Source organism: Mus caroli, unplaced genomic scaffold, assembly GCF_978045245.1.
Source record: "Mus caroli unplaced genomic scaffold, Mus_caroli_1 scaffold_19, whole genome shotgun sequence".
NCBI lineage: Eukaryota > Metazoa > Chordata > Mammalia > Rodentia > Muridae > Mus > Mus caroli.
Window position 1 is genome coordinate 2,561,390 of NW_028227274.1, and position 21,384 is coordinate 2,582,773.

The window sequence follows — 21,384 nt, forward strand, 5'->3', positions numbered from 1 at the left end:
GATTTATTGTTTCTTTGGAGATGAAAATATGGCCATCTAAAGGAGACCAAAATGATTATGATTTGGGGTGGGGGTGGGGCGGGTAACGGGGAGGGATGTTTCCTGAGAGCTCACATCACAGAGCTGTCTTGTTTGAGGAGACAGAAAAGTGAACTGGGAAGCAGAGGCCACCCTGCCTCACTGGAAACAGATCCTACCCCTTTCTATCCCTACAATATGATCCAGCTGCACTGCTTCTGGATATATATATAACTAAGAATCAAAGTCAGCTCAGTATAGAGACTGCTGCACTGTCCTGGTAGCCAACTGTGGAATCAGCCTAGGCGTCCAAAGGAGGAAACACATAAAGGAAGTACAATAGAGTTCCATTCAGCCACAAAGGAGAATGCAAAGATGTCACCTGAAGGAAAATGGCAGAAGTGGAGGTCACAATGCTAAGTGAAATAAGCCAGACTCACAAATACCACATGTGTCCTCTCATATTTGTAATTTAGGGTGTGCACATGCGTGTGTGTGTGTGTGTGTGTGTGTGTGTGTGTGTGTATGTGTCTGTCTGTCTGTCTGGTGTGTCTATGTATATTTCTGTGTGTATGTGTGTCTGTGTATGTATCTGTGTGTGTGTATGTGTGTATCTGTGTGCGCGCATCTTTGGCTGTGTCTATGTGTGTGGACATGAGAGAGAAAGGTTGATTCTCAGGGTTATGGAAGGCAGAGGAGAAGATAATGGAACCGGTGATGGGGTTTGTTATCTCCATGTCTGAAAATGCTATAGCGGCTCATTTGAGCATAATTTAATTGTGCTCACTTAATACAGGTAAACAAAACCACCCACTCCCCTTGTCTATATTTTAATAACTGATAGTGCTGCCTACATTTTCAAATATTTTAATCTTCTGGATAAAATGGTATTTAGCTATCTGTTCCATCTGTCTAATGCATTGTGAAATGTGAGCGCATACATTCTTTGTGGAAACTTCAGGCCCTAGGCAGGTTGTTTTGAGGGGAAGTTGCCCTTTAGGTATCACTGACCATTTATGGGAAGGAATTCTGAAGTATCTCAAACTGTTGAAAAGAAGAATTAAAAAACAAACACTAGCTTGTTTATAAGAACGGATATTTAGCTTATTCTACAACTTATGTGCAATTTAGCTATGTGTTTTTATTTAATTTTTTAGGAATTCCATATAATATATTTTGATCATATGCTCCCCCAGCTCGTCCCAGATCCACCACCACCCACTTAACCACCCAACTTCATGTTCTTTGTCTCTCTCTTTGAAAACAATTTTTAAAAGCACACAAAAATTTATGGAGTCAAATTTGTGTTGACCAAATTCTCCTGAGCATGGAACCTGCACTGGAGTACAGCTGGCACACCCAGTGTCACCCGATTAAAGAAAACTGATTTTCCTCTTCTAGCTACTATAAATCAAACATAGTTTCTTGACTGGGGCCCACATCTTCTCTGTGCTGGCATTTTGTCTAGAGTGAGCTTTGTAGGTCTTACACATGCTGTCAGTCTCCATGAGTTCATATGTGCACCAGCCTTATTCTGTTTCATTAAAGTAATCCACCACCTCTGGCTACAGCACTCACTGAGTCTCGCAGGGAGGGTTATGATAAATATATACCATTTGACGATGGGTGCTCCAAGGTCTCTCACTCTCTGCACCTTGTCCACTTGTGGGTCTTTGTGTTGATTATGATTTACTGCAATCCTATGAGGGTTGACTGATTCCTTTATCCATGGGGATAACAACATGCCATTAGGAACCATTTTAATGCTATGTTCCTTTAGCAGAATTAGTAATAGGCTTTCATGTAGGGCCCATGACTGATCTAATCCACTGTATTAACAGTGTCAGACATGAGTTCCATGTAAATCTTTAAATCCAATGTTTAGAACATTGTGTCACTGTTGCACCAGTAGGTGATCTTTCTGGGAGATTATCATCGATTGATTGCTCTTCCCTTCCAACAGTTTGCACAGCACCTTCTAGCACTCTGCATCATGGTTAGTAAGTGAAGCTTCAAGTGAATACCAGCTCCATTTATCCATAGCCTGTGACCTAAGTATAAGTCATTTTCAACAATAGGGGTTTACCATTAGATTGTGGAAACCAAATAAAACCCACTACCAATATGTGTTAGATATTTTGGAGAACTGCTAAAATATGTTTTTAATTATAATTGGAGTAGTTAATTTTATATCAACTTGACACAAGCTAGTCATTTGGGAAGAGGGGACCTCAACTGCAAAAAAAAAAAAAAAAAAAGACCCCCCACCAGATTGGCCTGTGGTGCATTTACTTGACTGATGAGGGCTCAGCTCACTGTGGGTGGAGCTACACCTGGGCTGGTGGTCCAAGAAAGCAGACTGAGCAAGCCAGGGAGAGAAAGCCAGGAAGCAGCACTCCTCGTGGCCAAAGCTCCTGACCCCAGGTTCCTTCCTTGTTTGAGCACCTGCCCCTACTTTCATTTGTGATCAACTAAGTTAAAATAAATCCACCCCAACTTGCTTTTGGTCATAGTGCTTATCACAACAACAGAAACCCATTAAGACAGTAAGTATGTTCACAATGACATAACACAGTGCAGGCCTTGAGGGTTCCTTTCCCTCAGGCCTGCTGCAGAAGAGCGAAGCAAGTCTTCCCCAGAACCCTGGTTCTCCTCGCTCCCCTTTTGTCTTACTACTGCTTTCTTCCAACTGGACCATAAACTCATCTCTGCCAACTGCTGGGGGCCAATTACTGCAAAAGCTAATTATTATTTAATTAATTTTCCTTAACTGAATATGATTGAAAATAAACAGGAACATAAAAGTTGCACTTCCCCCAGGTACCCGTGTGTATCATTTGTAACATATATCACACCAGACCATAGTTTACACATTGAGATGCTCAAATTAAAGTCTATAAGTTTAGTGAGCTCTACATGGTTATATGAATAAGACATAGCCCTGTTCTTGCTGGGAACTAGTTCTTACCGAGATCACCAGAGTCCTTGTTAGTCGTGGAGGGTGGACAGGAAGATCAGTCCAGTTTATTCCCCTTCCATGCTAAAAAACAATGATTGAAAAGCATATTTACTAAGCAATACCTGTGAGTACTGCCATCTAGGTTCTCATGACAGTAGTAGGAAAATCTTGTCATTACTAACCTTGCCTTGCACGCAAGATACTGAGAGAAATAAAAATCAATGTTAAAGTCTATATGGGAAATTTGGGCCAGGGAAATGGCTCCATAGCCCTAGCTGTATGATCATGAGGACAGGGATTAATATTCATAGAGCCTGTGTAAAAGGCAAGCAAGTGTGACAATTGCCTAGAGAGGCACTTGAGAGGCAGAGACTGAGTACCCTGGGCAAGTGGGAAAACTAGCCAGAATTGGCAAGCTCTAGGTTTAGCAAGAGACCTCATCTCAGTAAAGTAGAGATACAGAAAGACATCAGATGTCAACCTATGACTTCCACATGTATGTATATCTGCATATATGTCACACACACATGAATTTGATATACACATGAATGCATAATACGAATACACATACACATGGAACAATACAGGAAATACAGACATTTGCTAAATTACTTCTTGACTTAGGAAACTCTGGTTGGAGATTGGTTGATTTTTGTAGCTATAATTTCATGAAAGGACAGAAAAATTCAGTTACTCAGCATCTCAACTATGTATTTAAACCTGGAATAAATTCATGGTGCTTATATCCAACCTCCCATGCCATGCACGGCCTACAAATACAGTATTCTCTTAAATGCTCCTTCTGATAATCACCCAGTTCTACTTTGATGTGACTGGATCTCTATTTCTATAACTAAAAAACCAAACTATTTCAGTGTAAATCCTAGGATTAATCAACTAGAGTAGTCATAGGAGGTATATGATCTTATAATTATTATATCTATTCTATGAAAACTCCTCACTGGTTCTCACTTGGCAACAACAAGAGTAGCAAGGTCAATAAATTCAGAGTCCAGACAATTGTTGGCAGGGGGTCACTTCCCAATCTAGTTAGCTAATTATATACAGGATTCTTGATATACTTCACCTGCAAGGGACACTGGGAAATCAGTCAGTATGGAACCCCAGACAGGACAAACTTGGCCATGTTCCTTCCAGGTTCCTCACTGACTTGAAGGTACTGACATCTCTCTCTCTCTCTCTCTCTCTCTCTCTCTCTCTCTGTGTGTGTGTGTGTGTGTGTGTGTGTGTGTGTGTGTGTGTGTGTGTACTCAGGACACAAAGCGGAGGGGCTATTTATGATATAGCTTTAATTTAAAAGGATAGTGAGAATAGCCATGACCCTTAAGCTCCTGGGTCCAGTTCACATGGTCATCTTTTGAGAAATGTCTACTTAAGTTTTTGTCCAGTTTTATTTTTATTATTGAAGCACAGTTGGAGTTTATTAAGAGATTTTAATATAGATTTTAAGCATGGCGGGAACATAGGAATGGGGTTCTCAAAGGAAAATTGCCTCTTAGCCATTTAAAACTTGGATTCTTATTTTTGACTATTGTTTTATTTGAGTTCCTCATTTATTCTAAATATTAAGTCCTTGTGCAGTTTGCAAATATTTTCTTCACATGAGTGTTTAAAGGAAGGTGAAGAGACAGAATGCCATGCTGTTGTAGTCCAATGAGAAAACAGGAGTCATACATCACCGTCATCACCATCATCACCATCATCACCATCATCACCATCATCACCGTCATCACCATCATCACCATCATCACCGTCATCACCGTCATCACCATCATCACCATCACTCAGCCAAATGAATGTTTATTAGCTGACTCGTATTTGCAAGACTTTGGTTAGCCCAGCTGAAAAATTTAAAAGTTCCACAGTTCTTTTCCTTAAAAAGTAGTCTGTCTAATAAATTAGAGAGATAACACAAGCACACAGGCAACTTTTCTTCAACACAGATTATCCTAACAGTCCCAGGGGAGGCACAAGCCCAGTGTTCCTGTGCTATAAAGGAAGAAAGGTCACATCTGGCTGGGACTAAAAGTATTTAAGAGAGAGTGAGGCATGGGAGAAAGAGATTCCTAACAATGAGTAGATCACCATAAACAGAGATAGGAGGAGCCACAGGGCAGACAAGTAGATGCGAGATGTAAGCAAAGGCTCTGGAGGTGCAGAGAAGTAGCCTGTGCCCAGAGCACCGGTTGGCCCGTGCTCCTCGGTGTCCACCCCAGGGTGCCTGCAGCTGCTCTGCACAGGCCACGGGCTGTGGGTGAACAGAACACTACTGCATGGCTGCATGGAGCCTATGCCCAACCCTGAGTCTTCTACAGCATGGGATGAGGTTCACCTCTGAGCTCCACACCTCAGATGATTTTTGAAGATGTGACCAAATTGGGCCACACAGTGAGAGTCTCAAAAATTTAAATACCCAATAATGCCATGTAAATGTTCTGTAAGACTCTGCAAAAAGCCATCCTACTGTATTGTTTAGGGAACTGTGATAGGTTTTTTGTTTTTGTTTTTGTTTTTTTTTTTTGGTTTCTTTTTCGAGACAGGGTTTCTCTGTATAGCCCTGGCTGTCCTGGAGCTCAGTTTGTAGACCAGGCTGGCCTTGAACTCAGAAATCCGCCTGCCTCTGCCTCCCGAGTGCTGGGATTAAAGGCGTGCGCCACCACGCCCGGCTCTGTGATAGTTTTAAAACTAAATGTTCAATACAGGCAGGACTTTGTTCTGTGGCTGGTGGAGTCTGTGTATGAGAATTAAAGGTTGTAAGGGTGAAGAATACTGGCAGACAACCAAGTGCCAGCAGACGGGCAGGGCAAGGCAAGGAAGATGCTAAGATCCTTTAAAACAGACAAACAAACTTGAGTGTGTGTGTGTGTGTGTGTGTGTGTGAGAGAGAGAGAGAGAGAGAGAGCATCTATTTGAGTGTATAAGAGTGTGTGCATGTGAGAGTGCAACCGTGTGAGTGTGTGAGAGTGTGCATCTATATGAGTGTGAGTGTGTGCACGAGAGAGAGAGAGTGAGTGTGCACAGATGCTTGCATACACAGGACGGTCACATGACAATTTGTAGGCGTTGGTTCCCTTTATCATGTGGGTCTCAGGGATAGAATTCAAGTTATCATGCTTGGCAGCAACTGCCTTTACCCTCTGAGCCATTTTACCTGATATATGTATATGTATATCATCTATCTATCTATCTATCTATCTATCTATCTATCTATCTATCTAAATGTCTATCTACATGCATATATATATGCACTTATTTCAGTACATATGTGTGTATGTTGTGTATATACTATATTGTGAATGTGTATTATGTATCATTTGTTTATGTATATATGTATATATTTTGTGTATACAGTGTATGTGTCTATGGTGTGAATATGCATGGCGAGAGTGTTTACAGTGTAGATATACATGATTGTGTGTGTGTGTGTGTGTGTGTGTGTGTGTGTGTGGTATATGTGTAAAGGCTTCAAATGTTAAATGAGGTTCTGAAAGTGGGAGGGGCTCGGGAGCTCAGGCTGGGGGCAGAGCCTGAAATGGCATTGGAATTCCCTGGCCAGGATGAATTGATGAGTCAGCAATCTCTAATTCCTTCTTTTGTGCCAGCAGGAGTGTTCCAATGATTTAGTTAAGCTTGACTTTAAATATAAATGCATAACAGAAGGGGGTAGATGGGGCAGAATGTAACCTGGAAATACTAGAGTATGTACTTTCACACATATGCATCCCTTGGTCCAACCCTGTATAAGAATACACAATCAAAAATATCAAAAAGCATGGTGGGGATGCTTTAAATAAGGGATGACATGAGACACAGGATTCCATTATTCATAGGAAAATAACCTACTTGGTGAGTTGGCTCCAACCCTCTGTTTTTCTGGCTGTTTACACGTTCGGCCTGGGGTTTATTACTTACATATGATCCTGAGTTGGCATCCACACTCCAGTGGCTTACCTAACTGCCAATGTGCTTTTTGTTTGGGATCTTCTCACTTAATAAGGACAGTAGGTTCTCTACTACTTCTCTACACAATCCAGAAATAGGACCAGAGGCAGCAGACAGCTTTCCGTCCCCACGGTCCCCATCCTTGCATCCAGAAAGCCGTTTCCCTGCCACGGAGCCAAGGATAAACATAGGAGGTTTGATGTACAAGAAAAGGTGACATATTTTCTGTGTGTTAAGTGAGTACAACCCACTTCCTGCAAAATACAAGAGGTTTTGTTATATTGCTGGTAACTTCTAGAACATTTTAAAGGCCATATTTAAATTACAAACATAACCGTTTTCTTTCTTTCAAATGAGAGACTTCTCCAAAATTAATCTGCCATAAGTGTTTAGTTTAATATTGTTATATGACTTTACTCAACAATGTATGGAAAGCTGGGCTTTTTAAAAGATAGAATCATGTTATGTAGCCCTCCTATTTTGTCTGAAATTTGCTTGCAGCAACCCCCCTGCTTTTGCTCCCTGAGTGGTGGGAGTCCAGGGGTTACTAGCACACTGTCGTCAATGGAAAGGGCAATGTGAAAAGTGGAGGTCCATTCTAGAGTAGGATAGAGTAGCTTTCGATATGTTAGTACAGCCAATGAGCAGGCTCAAAGGAGGATGTAGAAGACATACAAAACATCTGATTACACACGGCAATAACCTACTGGAGCAACCAGGAAGGGAAGCTGAGGTCCAGGCCTTTCCGAGGATGAGCTGCCCGTGCAGGGAGCAGCGGGGGAGCTCGAATTGCAGTCGATGCTGAACTTAGGCAGCTCTGGTTCTAGAGCCTGTGACCTACCTGTAGGGAAGATCAGTGCGGGAGAGTGACAACACAACCTGGGGTCTTGAAGCACCGAGACATAAACACTAGAGATTTAAAGGGGGCAATTTTTGACTGGAAAGGGTTGCTAGAAGTCTCAGAGACCCACATGGGAGATTCCACCACAAGATCCCTGCTAAGCTCTGATGTTGTAGAAGCTGAGAAATGATGTAAAAGGAAGCTGTGAGTTTCTGATTGGGTGGAAAACGGAAGAATTAAGGACTCTCCAGCCACATTATTAGAACACCACTGTGGAGAGGTGCATGGAGCCTCACGCAGTGGGAGCTAAGCCAAGCCCTAAGTTAGGTGGTTTGCGCGACCAGTCTTTATTGTCTACCCAGAGAGGAAAGGGTAAAGTTTGCAAGAGAAAGAATATAGTCTAGAGTCTCTATGCTTCTTTAATGCATTATATCCAGACTTCAATAAAAATACTACTCAGAAGCTACACATGGTGGCACATTATATGTTTTAAGTGTATCAGGAGGCCGGGGCAAGAGCAGCCAAGGCCAGACTACATACAGAAGTGTGTCAAGAACATAATAATGAGATATATAAAGTAAATAAGCGGTGTATTTTAAAACACCATATGATTATGAAATTAAGGACTTTGAAATAATTGTAATTAATCTGGCCAATGAAATAGAAGAACATAAGTGAAATTCATTAAAATATTTTAAAAGTCAAGACAGTAACTCACTGCACTGATTTAACAGCAGGTTTTACAAGATTAAAACTGTAAGATCAAAAGTAGAATAATCCAAAATCCTGATGTCTATGAGCAGAGTACACTGAAGAGTAGATGTTGAAATGCACATAGGGGAAACAGCCAAGAAATGTGCTTGGGGTCTCCAGAAAGGACTGAGAGGAAAAAACCTCAGCAGTGTTGAAGAGAAAGTAAAGGCCTCTGCCACCAACCCTAACAACTTGACATTGATTCCAGGGACCCCACATTGGATGATGAATACCAACTTCTTACATTATCCTCTGACATTCACATGCACACCACAGCATATGTGTATGTCCCCCAACACACACACACACACACACACACACACACACACACACACACACACACACACACACATATATATGTAGGGAAAATTACCTACAAAGTATCAATAGACTGGTTTATAATTTCTCAATATACATAATAGAAAACAAAAAATAGCATTGCATATTTAAGTGCTAAAGAGAATAACTGTGGATCTATAAGTGTCTCCAACAAAATCCTTAAAAATTGAAGTTATACATGTGGCCATTCCAACAGATGCAAACCATTTACTTCACAAAGTTCAAGGTGCTCTCATGACAAAAGTCCTGAAGAAGCTTGAAATAGGCAGAGAACATCTCAAAATAACAGAGATATATAAAACGAATCCACTGCTAACATTCTACTAAACGATAAAAAAATACCCTGAGCAATTAATTTTTATTTAAAGTCTGGAATAAGATATGGCTGTCTGATTTTCTTTACTCTTACTCATTTCAGGTACTGGAGTCTTAATTAGAATACTTCAATACAGTTATTGAAGTCTTAGAAAAATAAGACAAGGGAAAAATATAAAAGAGATAAAAATGTAAAAGAAGAAATCAAAGTCTCCCTAATTATAAATGATGTGATTGTATACTTAAAAGGCACTACAGACCCTATTAGCAAGCTTTTTGAATAACACTTTCATTAAAGTTTCAAGATATAAAATATCTTTCATATACACCAACAACACATTTCTGAGAAAGAAATTAGGAACAGTATTTTATTGACAATACTTTGAATGAATGAATGGCCCAAGAATAAACCTAACCAAGTGGAAGAAAATTAGGGAGACAGGAGAAGACACTAGATGATGGAAAGACCTTCCATGATTCTGGGCTGGCAGAATTCATATAATGAAATTGCTTAATTTCACTAAAAATAATTTATAGATTAAAAGCAACCCCTGTCAAAAATTGCAATGCCATTATTCATAGGACTGGGGAAATGTAAGACTGTAGAAGCAACACAAAAATACAAGTAAAAGAAACACTGTGGCAGTGTCCCAAGAACTGACCTCAAATGACACTTCAGAGTCACAGCAGCAAAAGCAGCATGTTTCTGTATGTTACTGCACAACAGCAGATGGGTAGTCAATTGGAGCACACAGAGGTCCCAGGAACAAATCCACACATCTATAGACACATGAAGTTTGATAGAAGTGTCAAATAAAGTGGGTAAAAGGCAACCTAGTCAACAAATAGAGTTCACAAATTGGATATCACCTGCACAGGAATCCAGTGCAGGAATAACCCTGAAAACTGACAAATTGAATGACATGAATTACAAATCTTCAGAAGCAAGAGAAACCAGCAACAGAGCAAACAGACAGCCTACAGGAGATGTGAAAGAGGCAACTAGACTTCAGACAAGCACAATACACAACCAACTGCAAAAATTAAATGAAGAAAAAAAACAAAACTTGGCAACCAATGGTAGGGTAAGATTCCAACTACTATCAGTCAGAATGCCCATAATCCAGAGAGCAAAACCCAACAAAGTCGCTAAGAGGGTCCCTTATACTTTGCTAGTGGTGGTACAAACTCATGCAGCCACTATGGAAACCAGTGGGCAGAGTTCTCAAAGGGCTAAAAATAGAACTATCATATGTCCTCTTAGGCATCTACCTAAAAAACTCTATATCCTGCCACAGAGGTACTTACACATCCATCTTCTTTGCTGCTCTATTCGTAATAGCAAGAAAAAGTAATTAACTTAAAAGTCTATTGACAGATGGATGAACAATGAAAGTGTAGTAGAATGCACAATGGAGTCCCAATCGTGCATTAGAAAAAGTGAAATTATAAAATTTGGGGGAAAATGGAAGGGACCAGAAATATTATATTAAGTGAGATATGACAGGTTCAGAAAGATAAATACTGCATGTTCTCTTTCACCGGCAGAGCTTAGATCTGGTATTTATTTACATCTATGAATGCTGTGAGTATGGGAATACGCCACGGGATGAGAAAGGGGACTATGGAACAGGGAAAAGAGGTACTGAGGAAGGAGGTGGGATACTTGCGACATGAATGTGGAAACAAGGCTACTGGGCACAGAAGGGCACAAAGGGGTACAAGAATTGGGGGCAAGGTAGAAAAGGGGAATTAACAAAAACAAATTCTTTTTGAAAATGCCATAATTAAATCTACTACTGTTTTTTAAGGTTATATCTTTTACAGGCTTTAATTGAAGAAACATTTTAAACATTAATACAGGTTTCAAAAGTATGTATTAGTCATTGATTTAATATACTCTAATACATGTGTTCAATATTTAGGCAATTTACTTTTTTCCCTTTTTTCAGTATTAATTTTTTATTAGATATTTTCTTTATTTACATTTCAAATGTTATACCCTTTCCTAGTTTTCCTCTGAAAATCCCCTATCTCCTACCCCTACCCCTGCTCCCCAACCTACCCACTCCCATTCCTGGTCCTGGCATTCCCCTATAATGAGACATAGAACCTTCACAGAACCTAGGGCCTCTCCTCCCATTGATGACCGACTAGGCCATCCTCTGCTAGCCACAAGTTCCACCATGTGCTTTCTTTGATTGGTGGTTTACTTCCAAGGAGCTCTGGGGATACTGGTTAGTTCATATTGATGTTCCTTCTATGGGGCTTCAGTCCCCTTCAGATCCTTGGGTATTTCTCTGGCTCCTCCATTGGGAACCTTGTGTTCTGTCCAATGAATGACTGTGAGCATCCACTTCTATATTAACCAGGCACTGGCAGAGCCTCGCAGGAGACAGCTATATCAGGCTCCTGTCAGCAGCTGCTCTTGTTGGCATCTTGTTGCCTAGTGTCTGGGTTTGGTGGTTGTTTATGGGGTGGATCCCCAAGTGGGGCAGTCTCTGGATGGTTGTTCATTCAGGCTCTGCTCTGAACTCTGTCTCTGTAACTCGATCCATGGGGATTTTGTTCCCCATTCTAAGAAGGACCTAAGTAGTCACAATGTGGTCTTCCTTCTTCTTGAGCTTCATGTTTTCTGTGAATTGTATCTTGGGTATTCTAAAGTTTCTGGGCTAATATCCACTTATCAGTGAGTGTATATCATGTGAGTTCTTTTGTGATTGGGTTACCTCGCTCAGAATGATGTCCTCCAGATACATCCATTTGCCTAAGAATTTCATAAATTCATTGTTTTTAATTTCTGAGTAGTACTCCATTGTGTAAATGTACCACATTTTCTGTATCCATTTTTCTGTTGAGGGACATCTGGGTTCTTTCTGGCTTCTGGTTATTATAAATAAGGATGCTATGAACACAGTGGAGCATGTGTCCTTATTACAACTTGGAATGTCTTCTGGGTATATGCCCAGGAGAGGTATTGCTGGATCTTCCAGTAGTACTATGTCCTATTTTCTGAGAAACCGCCAAACTGATTTCCAGAGTAGTTGTACCAGCTTGCAATCCCACCAGCAATGGAAGAGTGTTCCTCTTTCTCCAAATCCTCACCAGCATCTGCTGTCAGCTGAATTTTTGATCTTAGCCATTCTGACTGGTGTGAGGTGAATCTCAGGGTTGTTTTGATTTGCATTTCCTTGATGATTAAGGATGTTGAACATTTTTTTCAGGTGCTTCTCAGCCATTTGATATTCGTTAGTTGAGAATTCTTTGTTTAGCTCTGTACCCCATTTTTAATAGGGTTATTTGATTTCCTAGAGTCCAGCTTCTTGAATTCTTTTTATATATTGGATATTAGTCCCCTATCAGATTTAGGATTGGTAAAGATCCTTTCCCAATCTGTTGGTGGCCTTTTGGTCTTATTGACAGTGTCTTTTGCCTTACATAAACTTTGCAATTTTATAAAGTCCCCTTTGTCGATTCTCGAACTTACAGCACAAGCCATTGTTGTTCTGTTCAGGAATTTTTCCCCTGTGCCCATATCTTTTCCTCACTTTCTCCTCTATAAATTTCAGAGTCTGTGGTTTTATGTGGAGTTCCTTGATCCACTTAGATTTGAGCTTTCTACAAGGAGATAAGAATGAATCAATTCGACCCGCCAGCTACCCACGACCCCTGCCGCAGGATTTTGGGACTGCTGGTGAGTGGAACACAGCTTCTGCTCCAGTCCAATCACGCGGGACCTGAGACTGCTCTGGTTGGGGAGAGAGAAATCCGGCCTACATAGGGCCACAAGGCTCTTCCGGTCAGAAAAGCACCGGGGCAGCTGGGGCGCAGGGTCGGCTGACACTCGCCAGCTACCCACAACACCCACCACAGGATCTTAAGACTTCTGGTGAGTGGAGCACAGCTTCTGCTCCAATCCAATTGCGCGCAGGACCTGAGACTGCATTAGTTAGGGAAGCAGAAACCGGCCTGAGTAGGGCCACAGGCCACTTCCGGCCGGATCAGCACCGGGGTTGCTGGAGCGCAGGGTTGCCTGACACCCGCCAGCTACCCACGACCCCCGCCACAGGATTTTGGGACTGCTGGTGAGTGGAACACAGCTTCTGCTCCAATCTTTAAACAGTGACAACGATAACAACTAACCCCAGAGATTACCAGATGGCGAAAGGTAAACGTAATAATCTTACTAACAGAAACCAAGACCACTCACCATCATCAGAACCCAGTACCCCCACTTCGCCCAGTCCAGGGCACCCCAACACACCGGAAAAGCTAGACAAGGATCTAAAAGCATATCTCCCGATGATGGTAGAGGACTTCAAGAAGGACTTTAATAACACACTTAAAGAAATACAGGAGAACACTGCTAAACAGGTAGAAGACATTAAAGAGGAAGCACAAAAATCCCTTAAAGAAATGCAGGAGAACACTGCTAAAGAGTTACAAATCCTTAAAGAAAAACAGGATAACATAATCAAACAGGGAGAAGTCCTTACAGAAAAACAGGAAAACACATCCAAACAGATGATGGAAATGAACAAACCATACTAGACCTAAAAAGGGAAGTAGACACAATAAAGAAAACCCAAAATGAGGCAACACTGGAGATAGAAACCCTAGGAAAGAAATCTGGAACCATAGATACCAGCATCAGCAACAGAATACAAGAGATGGAAGAGAGAATCTCAGGTGCAGAAGATTCCATAGAGAACATCGGCACAACAATCAAGGAAAATGTAAAATGCAAAAAGATCCTAACTCAAAACATCCAAGAAATACAGGACACAATGAGAAGACCAAACCTACGGATAATAGGAGTGGATGAGAATGAAGATTTTCAACTCAAAGGACCAGCAAACATCTTCAACAAAATTATAGAAGAAAACTTCCCAAATCTAAAGAAAGAGATGCCCATGAACATACAAGAAGCCTACAGAACTCCAAATAGACTGGACCAGAAAAGAAATACCTCCCGACACATAATAATCAGAACAACAAATGCTCTAAATAAAGATAGAATACTAAAAGCAGTAAGAGAAAAAGGCCAAGTAACATATAAAGGCAAGCCTATCAGAATTACACCAGATTTTTCACCAGAGACTATGAAAGCCAGAAGATCCTGGACGGATGTTATACAGACACTAAAAGAACACAAACTCCAGCCCAGGCTACTATACCCAGCCAAACTCTCAATTAACATAGATGGAGAAACCAAAGTATTCCACGACAAAACCAAATTCACACATTTTCTCTCCACGAATCCAGCCCTTCAAAGGATAATAACAGAAAAAAAACCAATACAAGGACAGGAACCACGCCCTAGAAACAACAAGAAGGTAATCCCTCAACAAACCTAAAAGAAGACAGCCACAAGAACAAAATGCCAACTTTAACAACAAAAATAACAGGAAACAACAATTACTTTTCCTTAATATCTCTTAATATCAATGGACTCAACTCCCCGATAAAAAGACATAGACTAACAAACTGGCTACACAAACAAGACCCAACATTTTGCTGCTTACAGGAAACTCATCTCAGAGAAAAGGATAGACACTACCTCAGAATGAAAGGCTGGAAAACAATTTTCCAAGCAAATGGCATGAAGAAACAAGCTGGAGTAGCCATTCTAATATCTGATAAGATTGACTTCCAACCCAAAGTCATTAAAAAAGACATGGAGGGACACTTCATACTCATCAAAGGTAAAATCCTCCAAGAGGAACTATCAATCCTGAATATCTATGCTCCAAATACAAAGGCAGCCACATTCATTAAAGAAACTTTAGTAAATCTCAAAGCACACATTGCACCTCATACAATAATAGTGGGAGACTTCAACACACCACTTTCACCAATGGACAGATCATGGAAACAGAAACTAAACAGGGACACAGAGAAACTAAGAGAAATTATGAATCAAATGGATCTGGCAGATATCTACAGAACATTCTATCCTAAAACAAAAGGATATACCTTCTTCTCAGCACCTCATGGTACCTTCTCCAAAACTGACCACATAATTGGTCACAAAACAGGCCTCAACAGATACAAAAATATTGAAATTGTCCCATGCATCCTATCAGATCACCATGGACTAAGGCTGATCTTCAATAACAAAATAAATAATAGAAAGCCAACCTTCACGTGGAAACTGAACAACACTCTTCTCAATGATACCTTGGTCAAGGAAGGAATAAAGAAAGAAATTAAGGACGTTTTAGAGTTCAATGAAAATGAAGCCACAACATACCCAAACTTATGGGACGCAATGAAAGCATTTCTAAGAGGAAAACTCATAGCTCTGAGTGCCTCCAAAAGGAAACTAGAGAGAGCACACATTAGCAGCTTGACAACACACCTAAAAGCACTAGAACAAAAGGAAGCAAATTCACCCAAGAGGAGTAGACGGCAAGAAATAATCAAACTCAGGGGTGAAATCAACCAAGTGGAAACAAGAAAAACTATTCAAAGAATCAACCAATCAAGGAGCTGGTTCTTTGAGAAAATCAACAAGATAGATAAACCCTTAGCCAGACTCACTAGAGGGCACAGGGAAAGCATCCTAATTAACAAAATCAGAAATGAAAAAGGAGACATAACAACAGATCCTGAAGACATCCAAAACACCATCAGATCCTTCTACCAAAGGCTATACTCAACAAAACTGGAGAACCTGGATGAAATGGAGAAGTTCCTAGACAGATACCAGGTACCAAAGTTGAATCAAGATCAGGTCAATGATCTAAACAGCCCTATATCCCCCAAAGAAATAGAAGCAGTCATTAATAGTCTCCCAACTAAAAAAAGCCCAGGACCAGATGGGTTTAGTGCAGAGTTCTATCAGACCTTCAAAGAAGATCTAATCCCAGTTCTTCACAAACTATTCCACAAAATAGAAACAGAAGGTACTCTACCCAACTCATTCTATGAAGCCACAATTACTCTGATACCTAAACCACAAAAAGACCCAACAAAGATAGAAAACTTCAGACCAATATCCCTTATGAATATTGATGCAAAAATCCTCAATAAAGTTCTTGCTAACCGAATCCAAGAACACATCAAAACAATCATCCATCCTGACCAAGTAGGTTTCATCCCAGGGATGCAGGGATGGTTCAATATACGGAAATCCATCAACGTAATCCAGTATATAAACAAACTCAAAGACAAAAACCACATGGTCATCTCGTTAGATGCGGAAAAAGCATTTGACAAGATCCAACACCCATTCATGATAAAAGTCTTGGAAAGATCAGGAATTCAAGGCCCATACCTAAACATGATAAAAGCAATCTACAGCAAACCAGTAGCCAACATCAAAGTAAATGGTGAGAAGCTTGAAGCAATCCCTCTAAAATCAGGGACTAGACAAGGCTGTCCACTTTCTCCATACCTATTCAACATTGTACTTGAAGTCCTAGCCAGAGCAATTCGACAACAAAAGGAGATCAAAGGGATACAAATTGGAAAAGATGAAGTCAAAATATCACTCTTTGCAGATGATATGATAGTATATATAAGTGACCCTAAAAATTCCACCAGAGAACTCCTAAGCCTGATAAACAGCTTCGGTGAAGTAGCTGGATATAAAATTAACTCAAACAAATCAATGGCCTTTCTCTACACAAAGAATAAACAGGCTGAGAAAGAAATTAGGGAAACAACACCCTTCTCAATAGTCACAAATAATATAAAATATCTTGGCGTGACTCTAACTAAGGAAGTGAAAGATCTGTATAATAAAAACTTCAAGTCTCTGAAGAAAGAAATTATAGAAGATCTCAGAAGATGGAAAGATCTCCCATGCTCATGGATTGGCAGGATCAACATTGTAAAAATGGCTATCTTGCCAAAAGCAATCTACAGATTCAATGCAATCCCCATCAAAATTCCAAATCAATTCTTCAACGAATTAGAAAGTGCAATCTGCAAATTCATCTGGAATAACAAAAAACCTAGGATAGCAAAAACTCTTCTCAAGGATAAAAGAACCTCTGGTGGAATCACCATGCCGGACCTAAAGCTCTACTACAGAGCAATTGTGATAAAAACTGCATGGTACTGGTATAGTGACAGACAAATAGACCAATGGAATAGAATTGAAGACCCAGAAATGAACCCACACATCTATGGTCACTTGATCTTCGACAAGGGAGCTAAAAACATCCAGTGGAAGAAAGACAGCATTTTCAACAAATGGTGCTGGCACAACTGGTTGTTAACATGTAGAAGAATGCGAATCGATCCATTCCTATCTCCTTGTACTAAGGTCAAGTCTAAGTGGATCAAGGAACTTCACATAAAACCAGAGACACTGAAACTTATAGAGGAGAAAGTGGGGAAAAGCCTTGAAGATATGGGCACAGGGGAAAATTACCTGAATAGAACAGTAATGGCGTGTGCTGTAAGATCGAGAATTGACAAGTGGGACCTCATGAAACTACAAAGCTTCTGCAAGGCTAAAGACACCATCAATAAGACAAAAAAACCACCAACAGATTGGGAAAGGATCTTCACCTATCCTAAATCAGATAAGGGACTAATATCCAATATATATAAAGAACTCAAGAAGGTGGACTCCAGAAAGTCAAATAACCCCATTAAAAAATGGGGCTCAGAACTGAACAAAGAATTCTCACCTGAGGAATACCGAATGGCAGAGAAACACCTGAAAAAATGTTCAACATCCTTAATCATCAGGGAAATGCAAATCAAAACAACCCTGAGATTCCACCTCACACCAGTCAGAATGGCTAAGATCAAAAATTCAGGTGACAGCAGATGCTGGCGAGGATGTGGAGAAAGAGGAACACTCCTCCATTGTTGGTGGGATTGCAAGCTTGTACAACCACTCTGGAAATCAGTCTGGCGGTTCCTCAGAAAATTGGACATAGTACTACCGGAGGACCCAGCAATACCTCTCCTGGGCATATATCCAGAAGATGTCCCAACCGGTAAAAAGGACACATGCTCCACTATGTTCATAGCAGCCCTATTTATAATAGCAAGAAGCTGGAAAGAACCCAGATGTCCCTCAACAGAGGAATGGATACAGAAATTATGGTACATTTACACAATGGAGTACTACTCAGCTATTAAAAAGAATGAATTTATGAAATTCCTAGCCAAATGGATGGACCTGGAGGGCATCATCTTGAGTGAAATAACACAATCACAAAAGAACTCACACAATATGTATTCACTGATAAGTGGATATTAGCCCAAAACTTAGGATACCCAAGATATAAGATACAATTTGCTAAACGCATGAAACTCAAGAAGAATGAAGACCAAAGTGTGGACACTGTGCACCTTCTTAGAATTGGGAACAAAACACCCAGGGAAGGAGTTACAGAGACAAAGTTTGTAGCTGTGATGAAAGGATGGACCATTTAGAGACTGCCGTATCCAGGGATCCATCCCATAAGCAGCTTCTAAACGCTGACACCATTGCATACACTAGCAAGATTTTGCTGAAAGGACCCAAATATAGCTGTCTCTTGTGAGACGATGCCGGGGCCTAGCAAACACAGGAGTGGATGTTCACAGTCAGCTATTGGATGTATCACAGGGCTCCCAATGGAGAAGCTAGAGAAAGTACCCAAGGAGCTAAAGGGATCTGCAACCCTATTGTTGGAACAACATGATGTACTAACCAGAACCCCGGAGCTCTTGTCTCTAGCTGCATATGTATCGAAAGATGGCCTAGTCGGCCATCAATGGAAAGAGAGGCCCATTGGACTTGCAAACTTTATATGCCCCAATATAGGGGAATGCCAGGGCCAAAAGAATGGGAATGGGTGGGTAGGGAAGTGGGGGGCGCTATGGGGGACTTTGGGGATAGCATTGGAAATGTAATTGAGGAAAATATGTAATAAAAATATTAAAAATCAAAAAAAAAAGAATGAATCAATTCACATTTTTCTACATGATAACTTCCAGTTGTGCCAGCACCATTTGTTGAAAATGCTGTCTTTTTTCCACTGGATGGTTTTAGCTCCCTTGTCAAAGATCAAGTGACCACAGGTGTGTGGGTTTATTTCTGGGTCTTCAATTCTATTCCATTGATCTATCTGTCTGTCGCTGTACCAGTATCATGCAGTTTTTATCACAATTGCTCTGGAGTACAGCTTGTGGTCAGGCATGGTGATTCCACCAGAGGTTCTTTTATTGTTGAGACTAGTTTTTGCTATCCTAGGTTTTTTGTTATTCCAGATGAATTTGCAAATTGACTTTTCTAACTCTGTGAAAAATTGAGTTGGAATTTTGAAGGGGATTGCATTGAATCCCCTTGCACTATCAATTAGTAGATTGTTTTCAGCAACATGGCCATTTTTACTATATTAATCCTGCCAATCCATGAGCATGGGAGATCTTTCCATCTTCTGAGATCTTCAATTTCTTTCTTCAGAGACTTGTTATCATACAGATCTTTCACTTCCTTAGTTAGAGTCACACCCAGGTATTTTATATTTTTTGTGACTATTTTGAAGGATGTTGTTTCCCTACTTTCTTTCTCAGCCTGTTTATCCTTTGTGTGGAGAAAGACCACTGATTTTTTTTTTGAGTTAATTTTATATCCACCTACTGCACTGAAGTTGTTTATCAGCTTTAGGAGTTCTCTGGTGGAGTTTTTAGTGTCACTTATATATACTATCATATCATCTACAAATAGTGATATTTTGACTTCTTCCTTTCCAGCTTGTATCCCCTTGATCTCCTTTTATTATCTAATTGTTCTGGCTAGGACTTCAAGTACTATATTGAATAGGTAGGGAGAGAGCCTTTAGTGGGATTGCTTTGAGTTTCTCTCCATTTAGTTTGATATTGGCTACTGGTTTGCTGTATATTGCTTTTATTATGTTTCAGTATGGGCCTTGAATTCCAGATCTTTCCAAGACTTTTATCATAAACGGGTGTTGGATTTTGTCAAATGCTTTCTCAGCATCTAACAAGATGATCATGTGGGTTTTGTCTTTAAGTTTGCTTATATAGTGGATTACGTTGATGGATTTCTGTATATTAAACCATCCCTGCATCTTTGGGATGAAGCCTAATCATGATGGATAATCGTTTTGAAGTGTTCTTGAATTTGGTTTGCGAGAATTTTATTGAGTATTTTTGCATCGATATTAATAAGGGAAATTGGTCTGAAGTTCTGTTTCCTTTTTGGATCTTTGTGTGGTTTAGGTATCAGAGTAATTGTGGCTTCATAGAATGAATTGGGTAGAGTACCTTCTGTTTCTATTTTGTGAAATAGTTTGAGAAGAATTGGAATTTGGTCTTCTCTAAAGGTCTGATTGAACTCTGGATTAAACTGTAGCCTTTTTTTTTTTTTTTTGGTTGGGAGACTAATAATGATTGCTTCTATTTAATTAGGGGATATGGGGCTGTTTAGATCATTAATCTGATCCTGATTTAACTTTGGTACCTGGTATCTGTGTAGAAAATTGCCCATTTCATCCAGGTTTTACAGTTTTGTTGAGTATAGCCTTTTGTAGTAGGATCTGATGATGCTTTGGATTTCCTCAGGCTCTGTTGTTATGTCTCCATTTTTATTTCTGATTTTGTTAATTAGGATTCTGTCCCTGTGCCGTCCAGTTAGTCTGGCTAAGTGCTTATCTATCTTGTTGATTTTCTCAAAAAAAAAAAAAAAAAAACAGCACCTTGTTTGTTTGATTTTTTTGTATAGTTCTTTTTGTTTCCACTTGGTTGATTTCAGCCCTGAGTGAATTTGCTTCCTTTTGTTCTAGAGCTTTGAGGTGTGCTGTCAAGCTGCTAGTGTGTGCTCTCTCTAGTTTCTTTTTGGAGGCACTCAGAGCTATGAGTTTTCCTCTTAGGAATGCTTTCATTGTATCCCATAAATTTGGGTATGTTGTGGCTTCATTTTCATTAAAATCTAAAACATCTTTAATTTCTTTCTTTATTTCTTCCTTGACCAAGTTGTCATTGGGTAGAGTGTTGTTCAGCTTTCACATCAACGTTGGCTTTCTATTATTTAAGTTGTTATTGAAGATCAGCCCTAGTCTGTGGTGATCTAATATGGTGCATGGGATAATTTCAATATTTTTGTATCTGTTGAGGCCTGTTTTGTGACCAATTAATTATGTGGTCAATTTTGGATTAAGGTACTATGAGGTGCTGAGAAGAAGGTTTATCCTTTTGTTTTACGGTAAAAATGTTCTGTAGA

General features: G+C 40.1%; 1 pseudogene across 1 annotated transcript in view; it reads right to left on the reverse strand.

The window, feature by feature from the left end:
* Positions 1 to 21,384, reverse strand: part of LOC115029867 (uncharacterized) — a 98,006-nt pseudogene that overhangs the window by 44,147 nt on the left and 32,475 nt on the right. The window contains exons 2-3 of the transcript XR_003835426.2: positions 9,851 to 9,968; positions 2,987 to 3,058 (exon numbers count right to left, since the gene is read on the reverse strand). The product of XR_003835426.2 is annotated as an uncharacterized LOC115029867 (transcript). The remainder of the gene's footprint in view (positions 1 to 2,986; positions 3,059 to 9,850; positions 9,969 to 21,384) is intronic.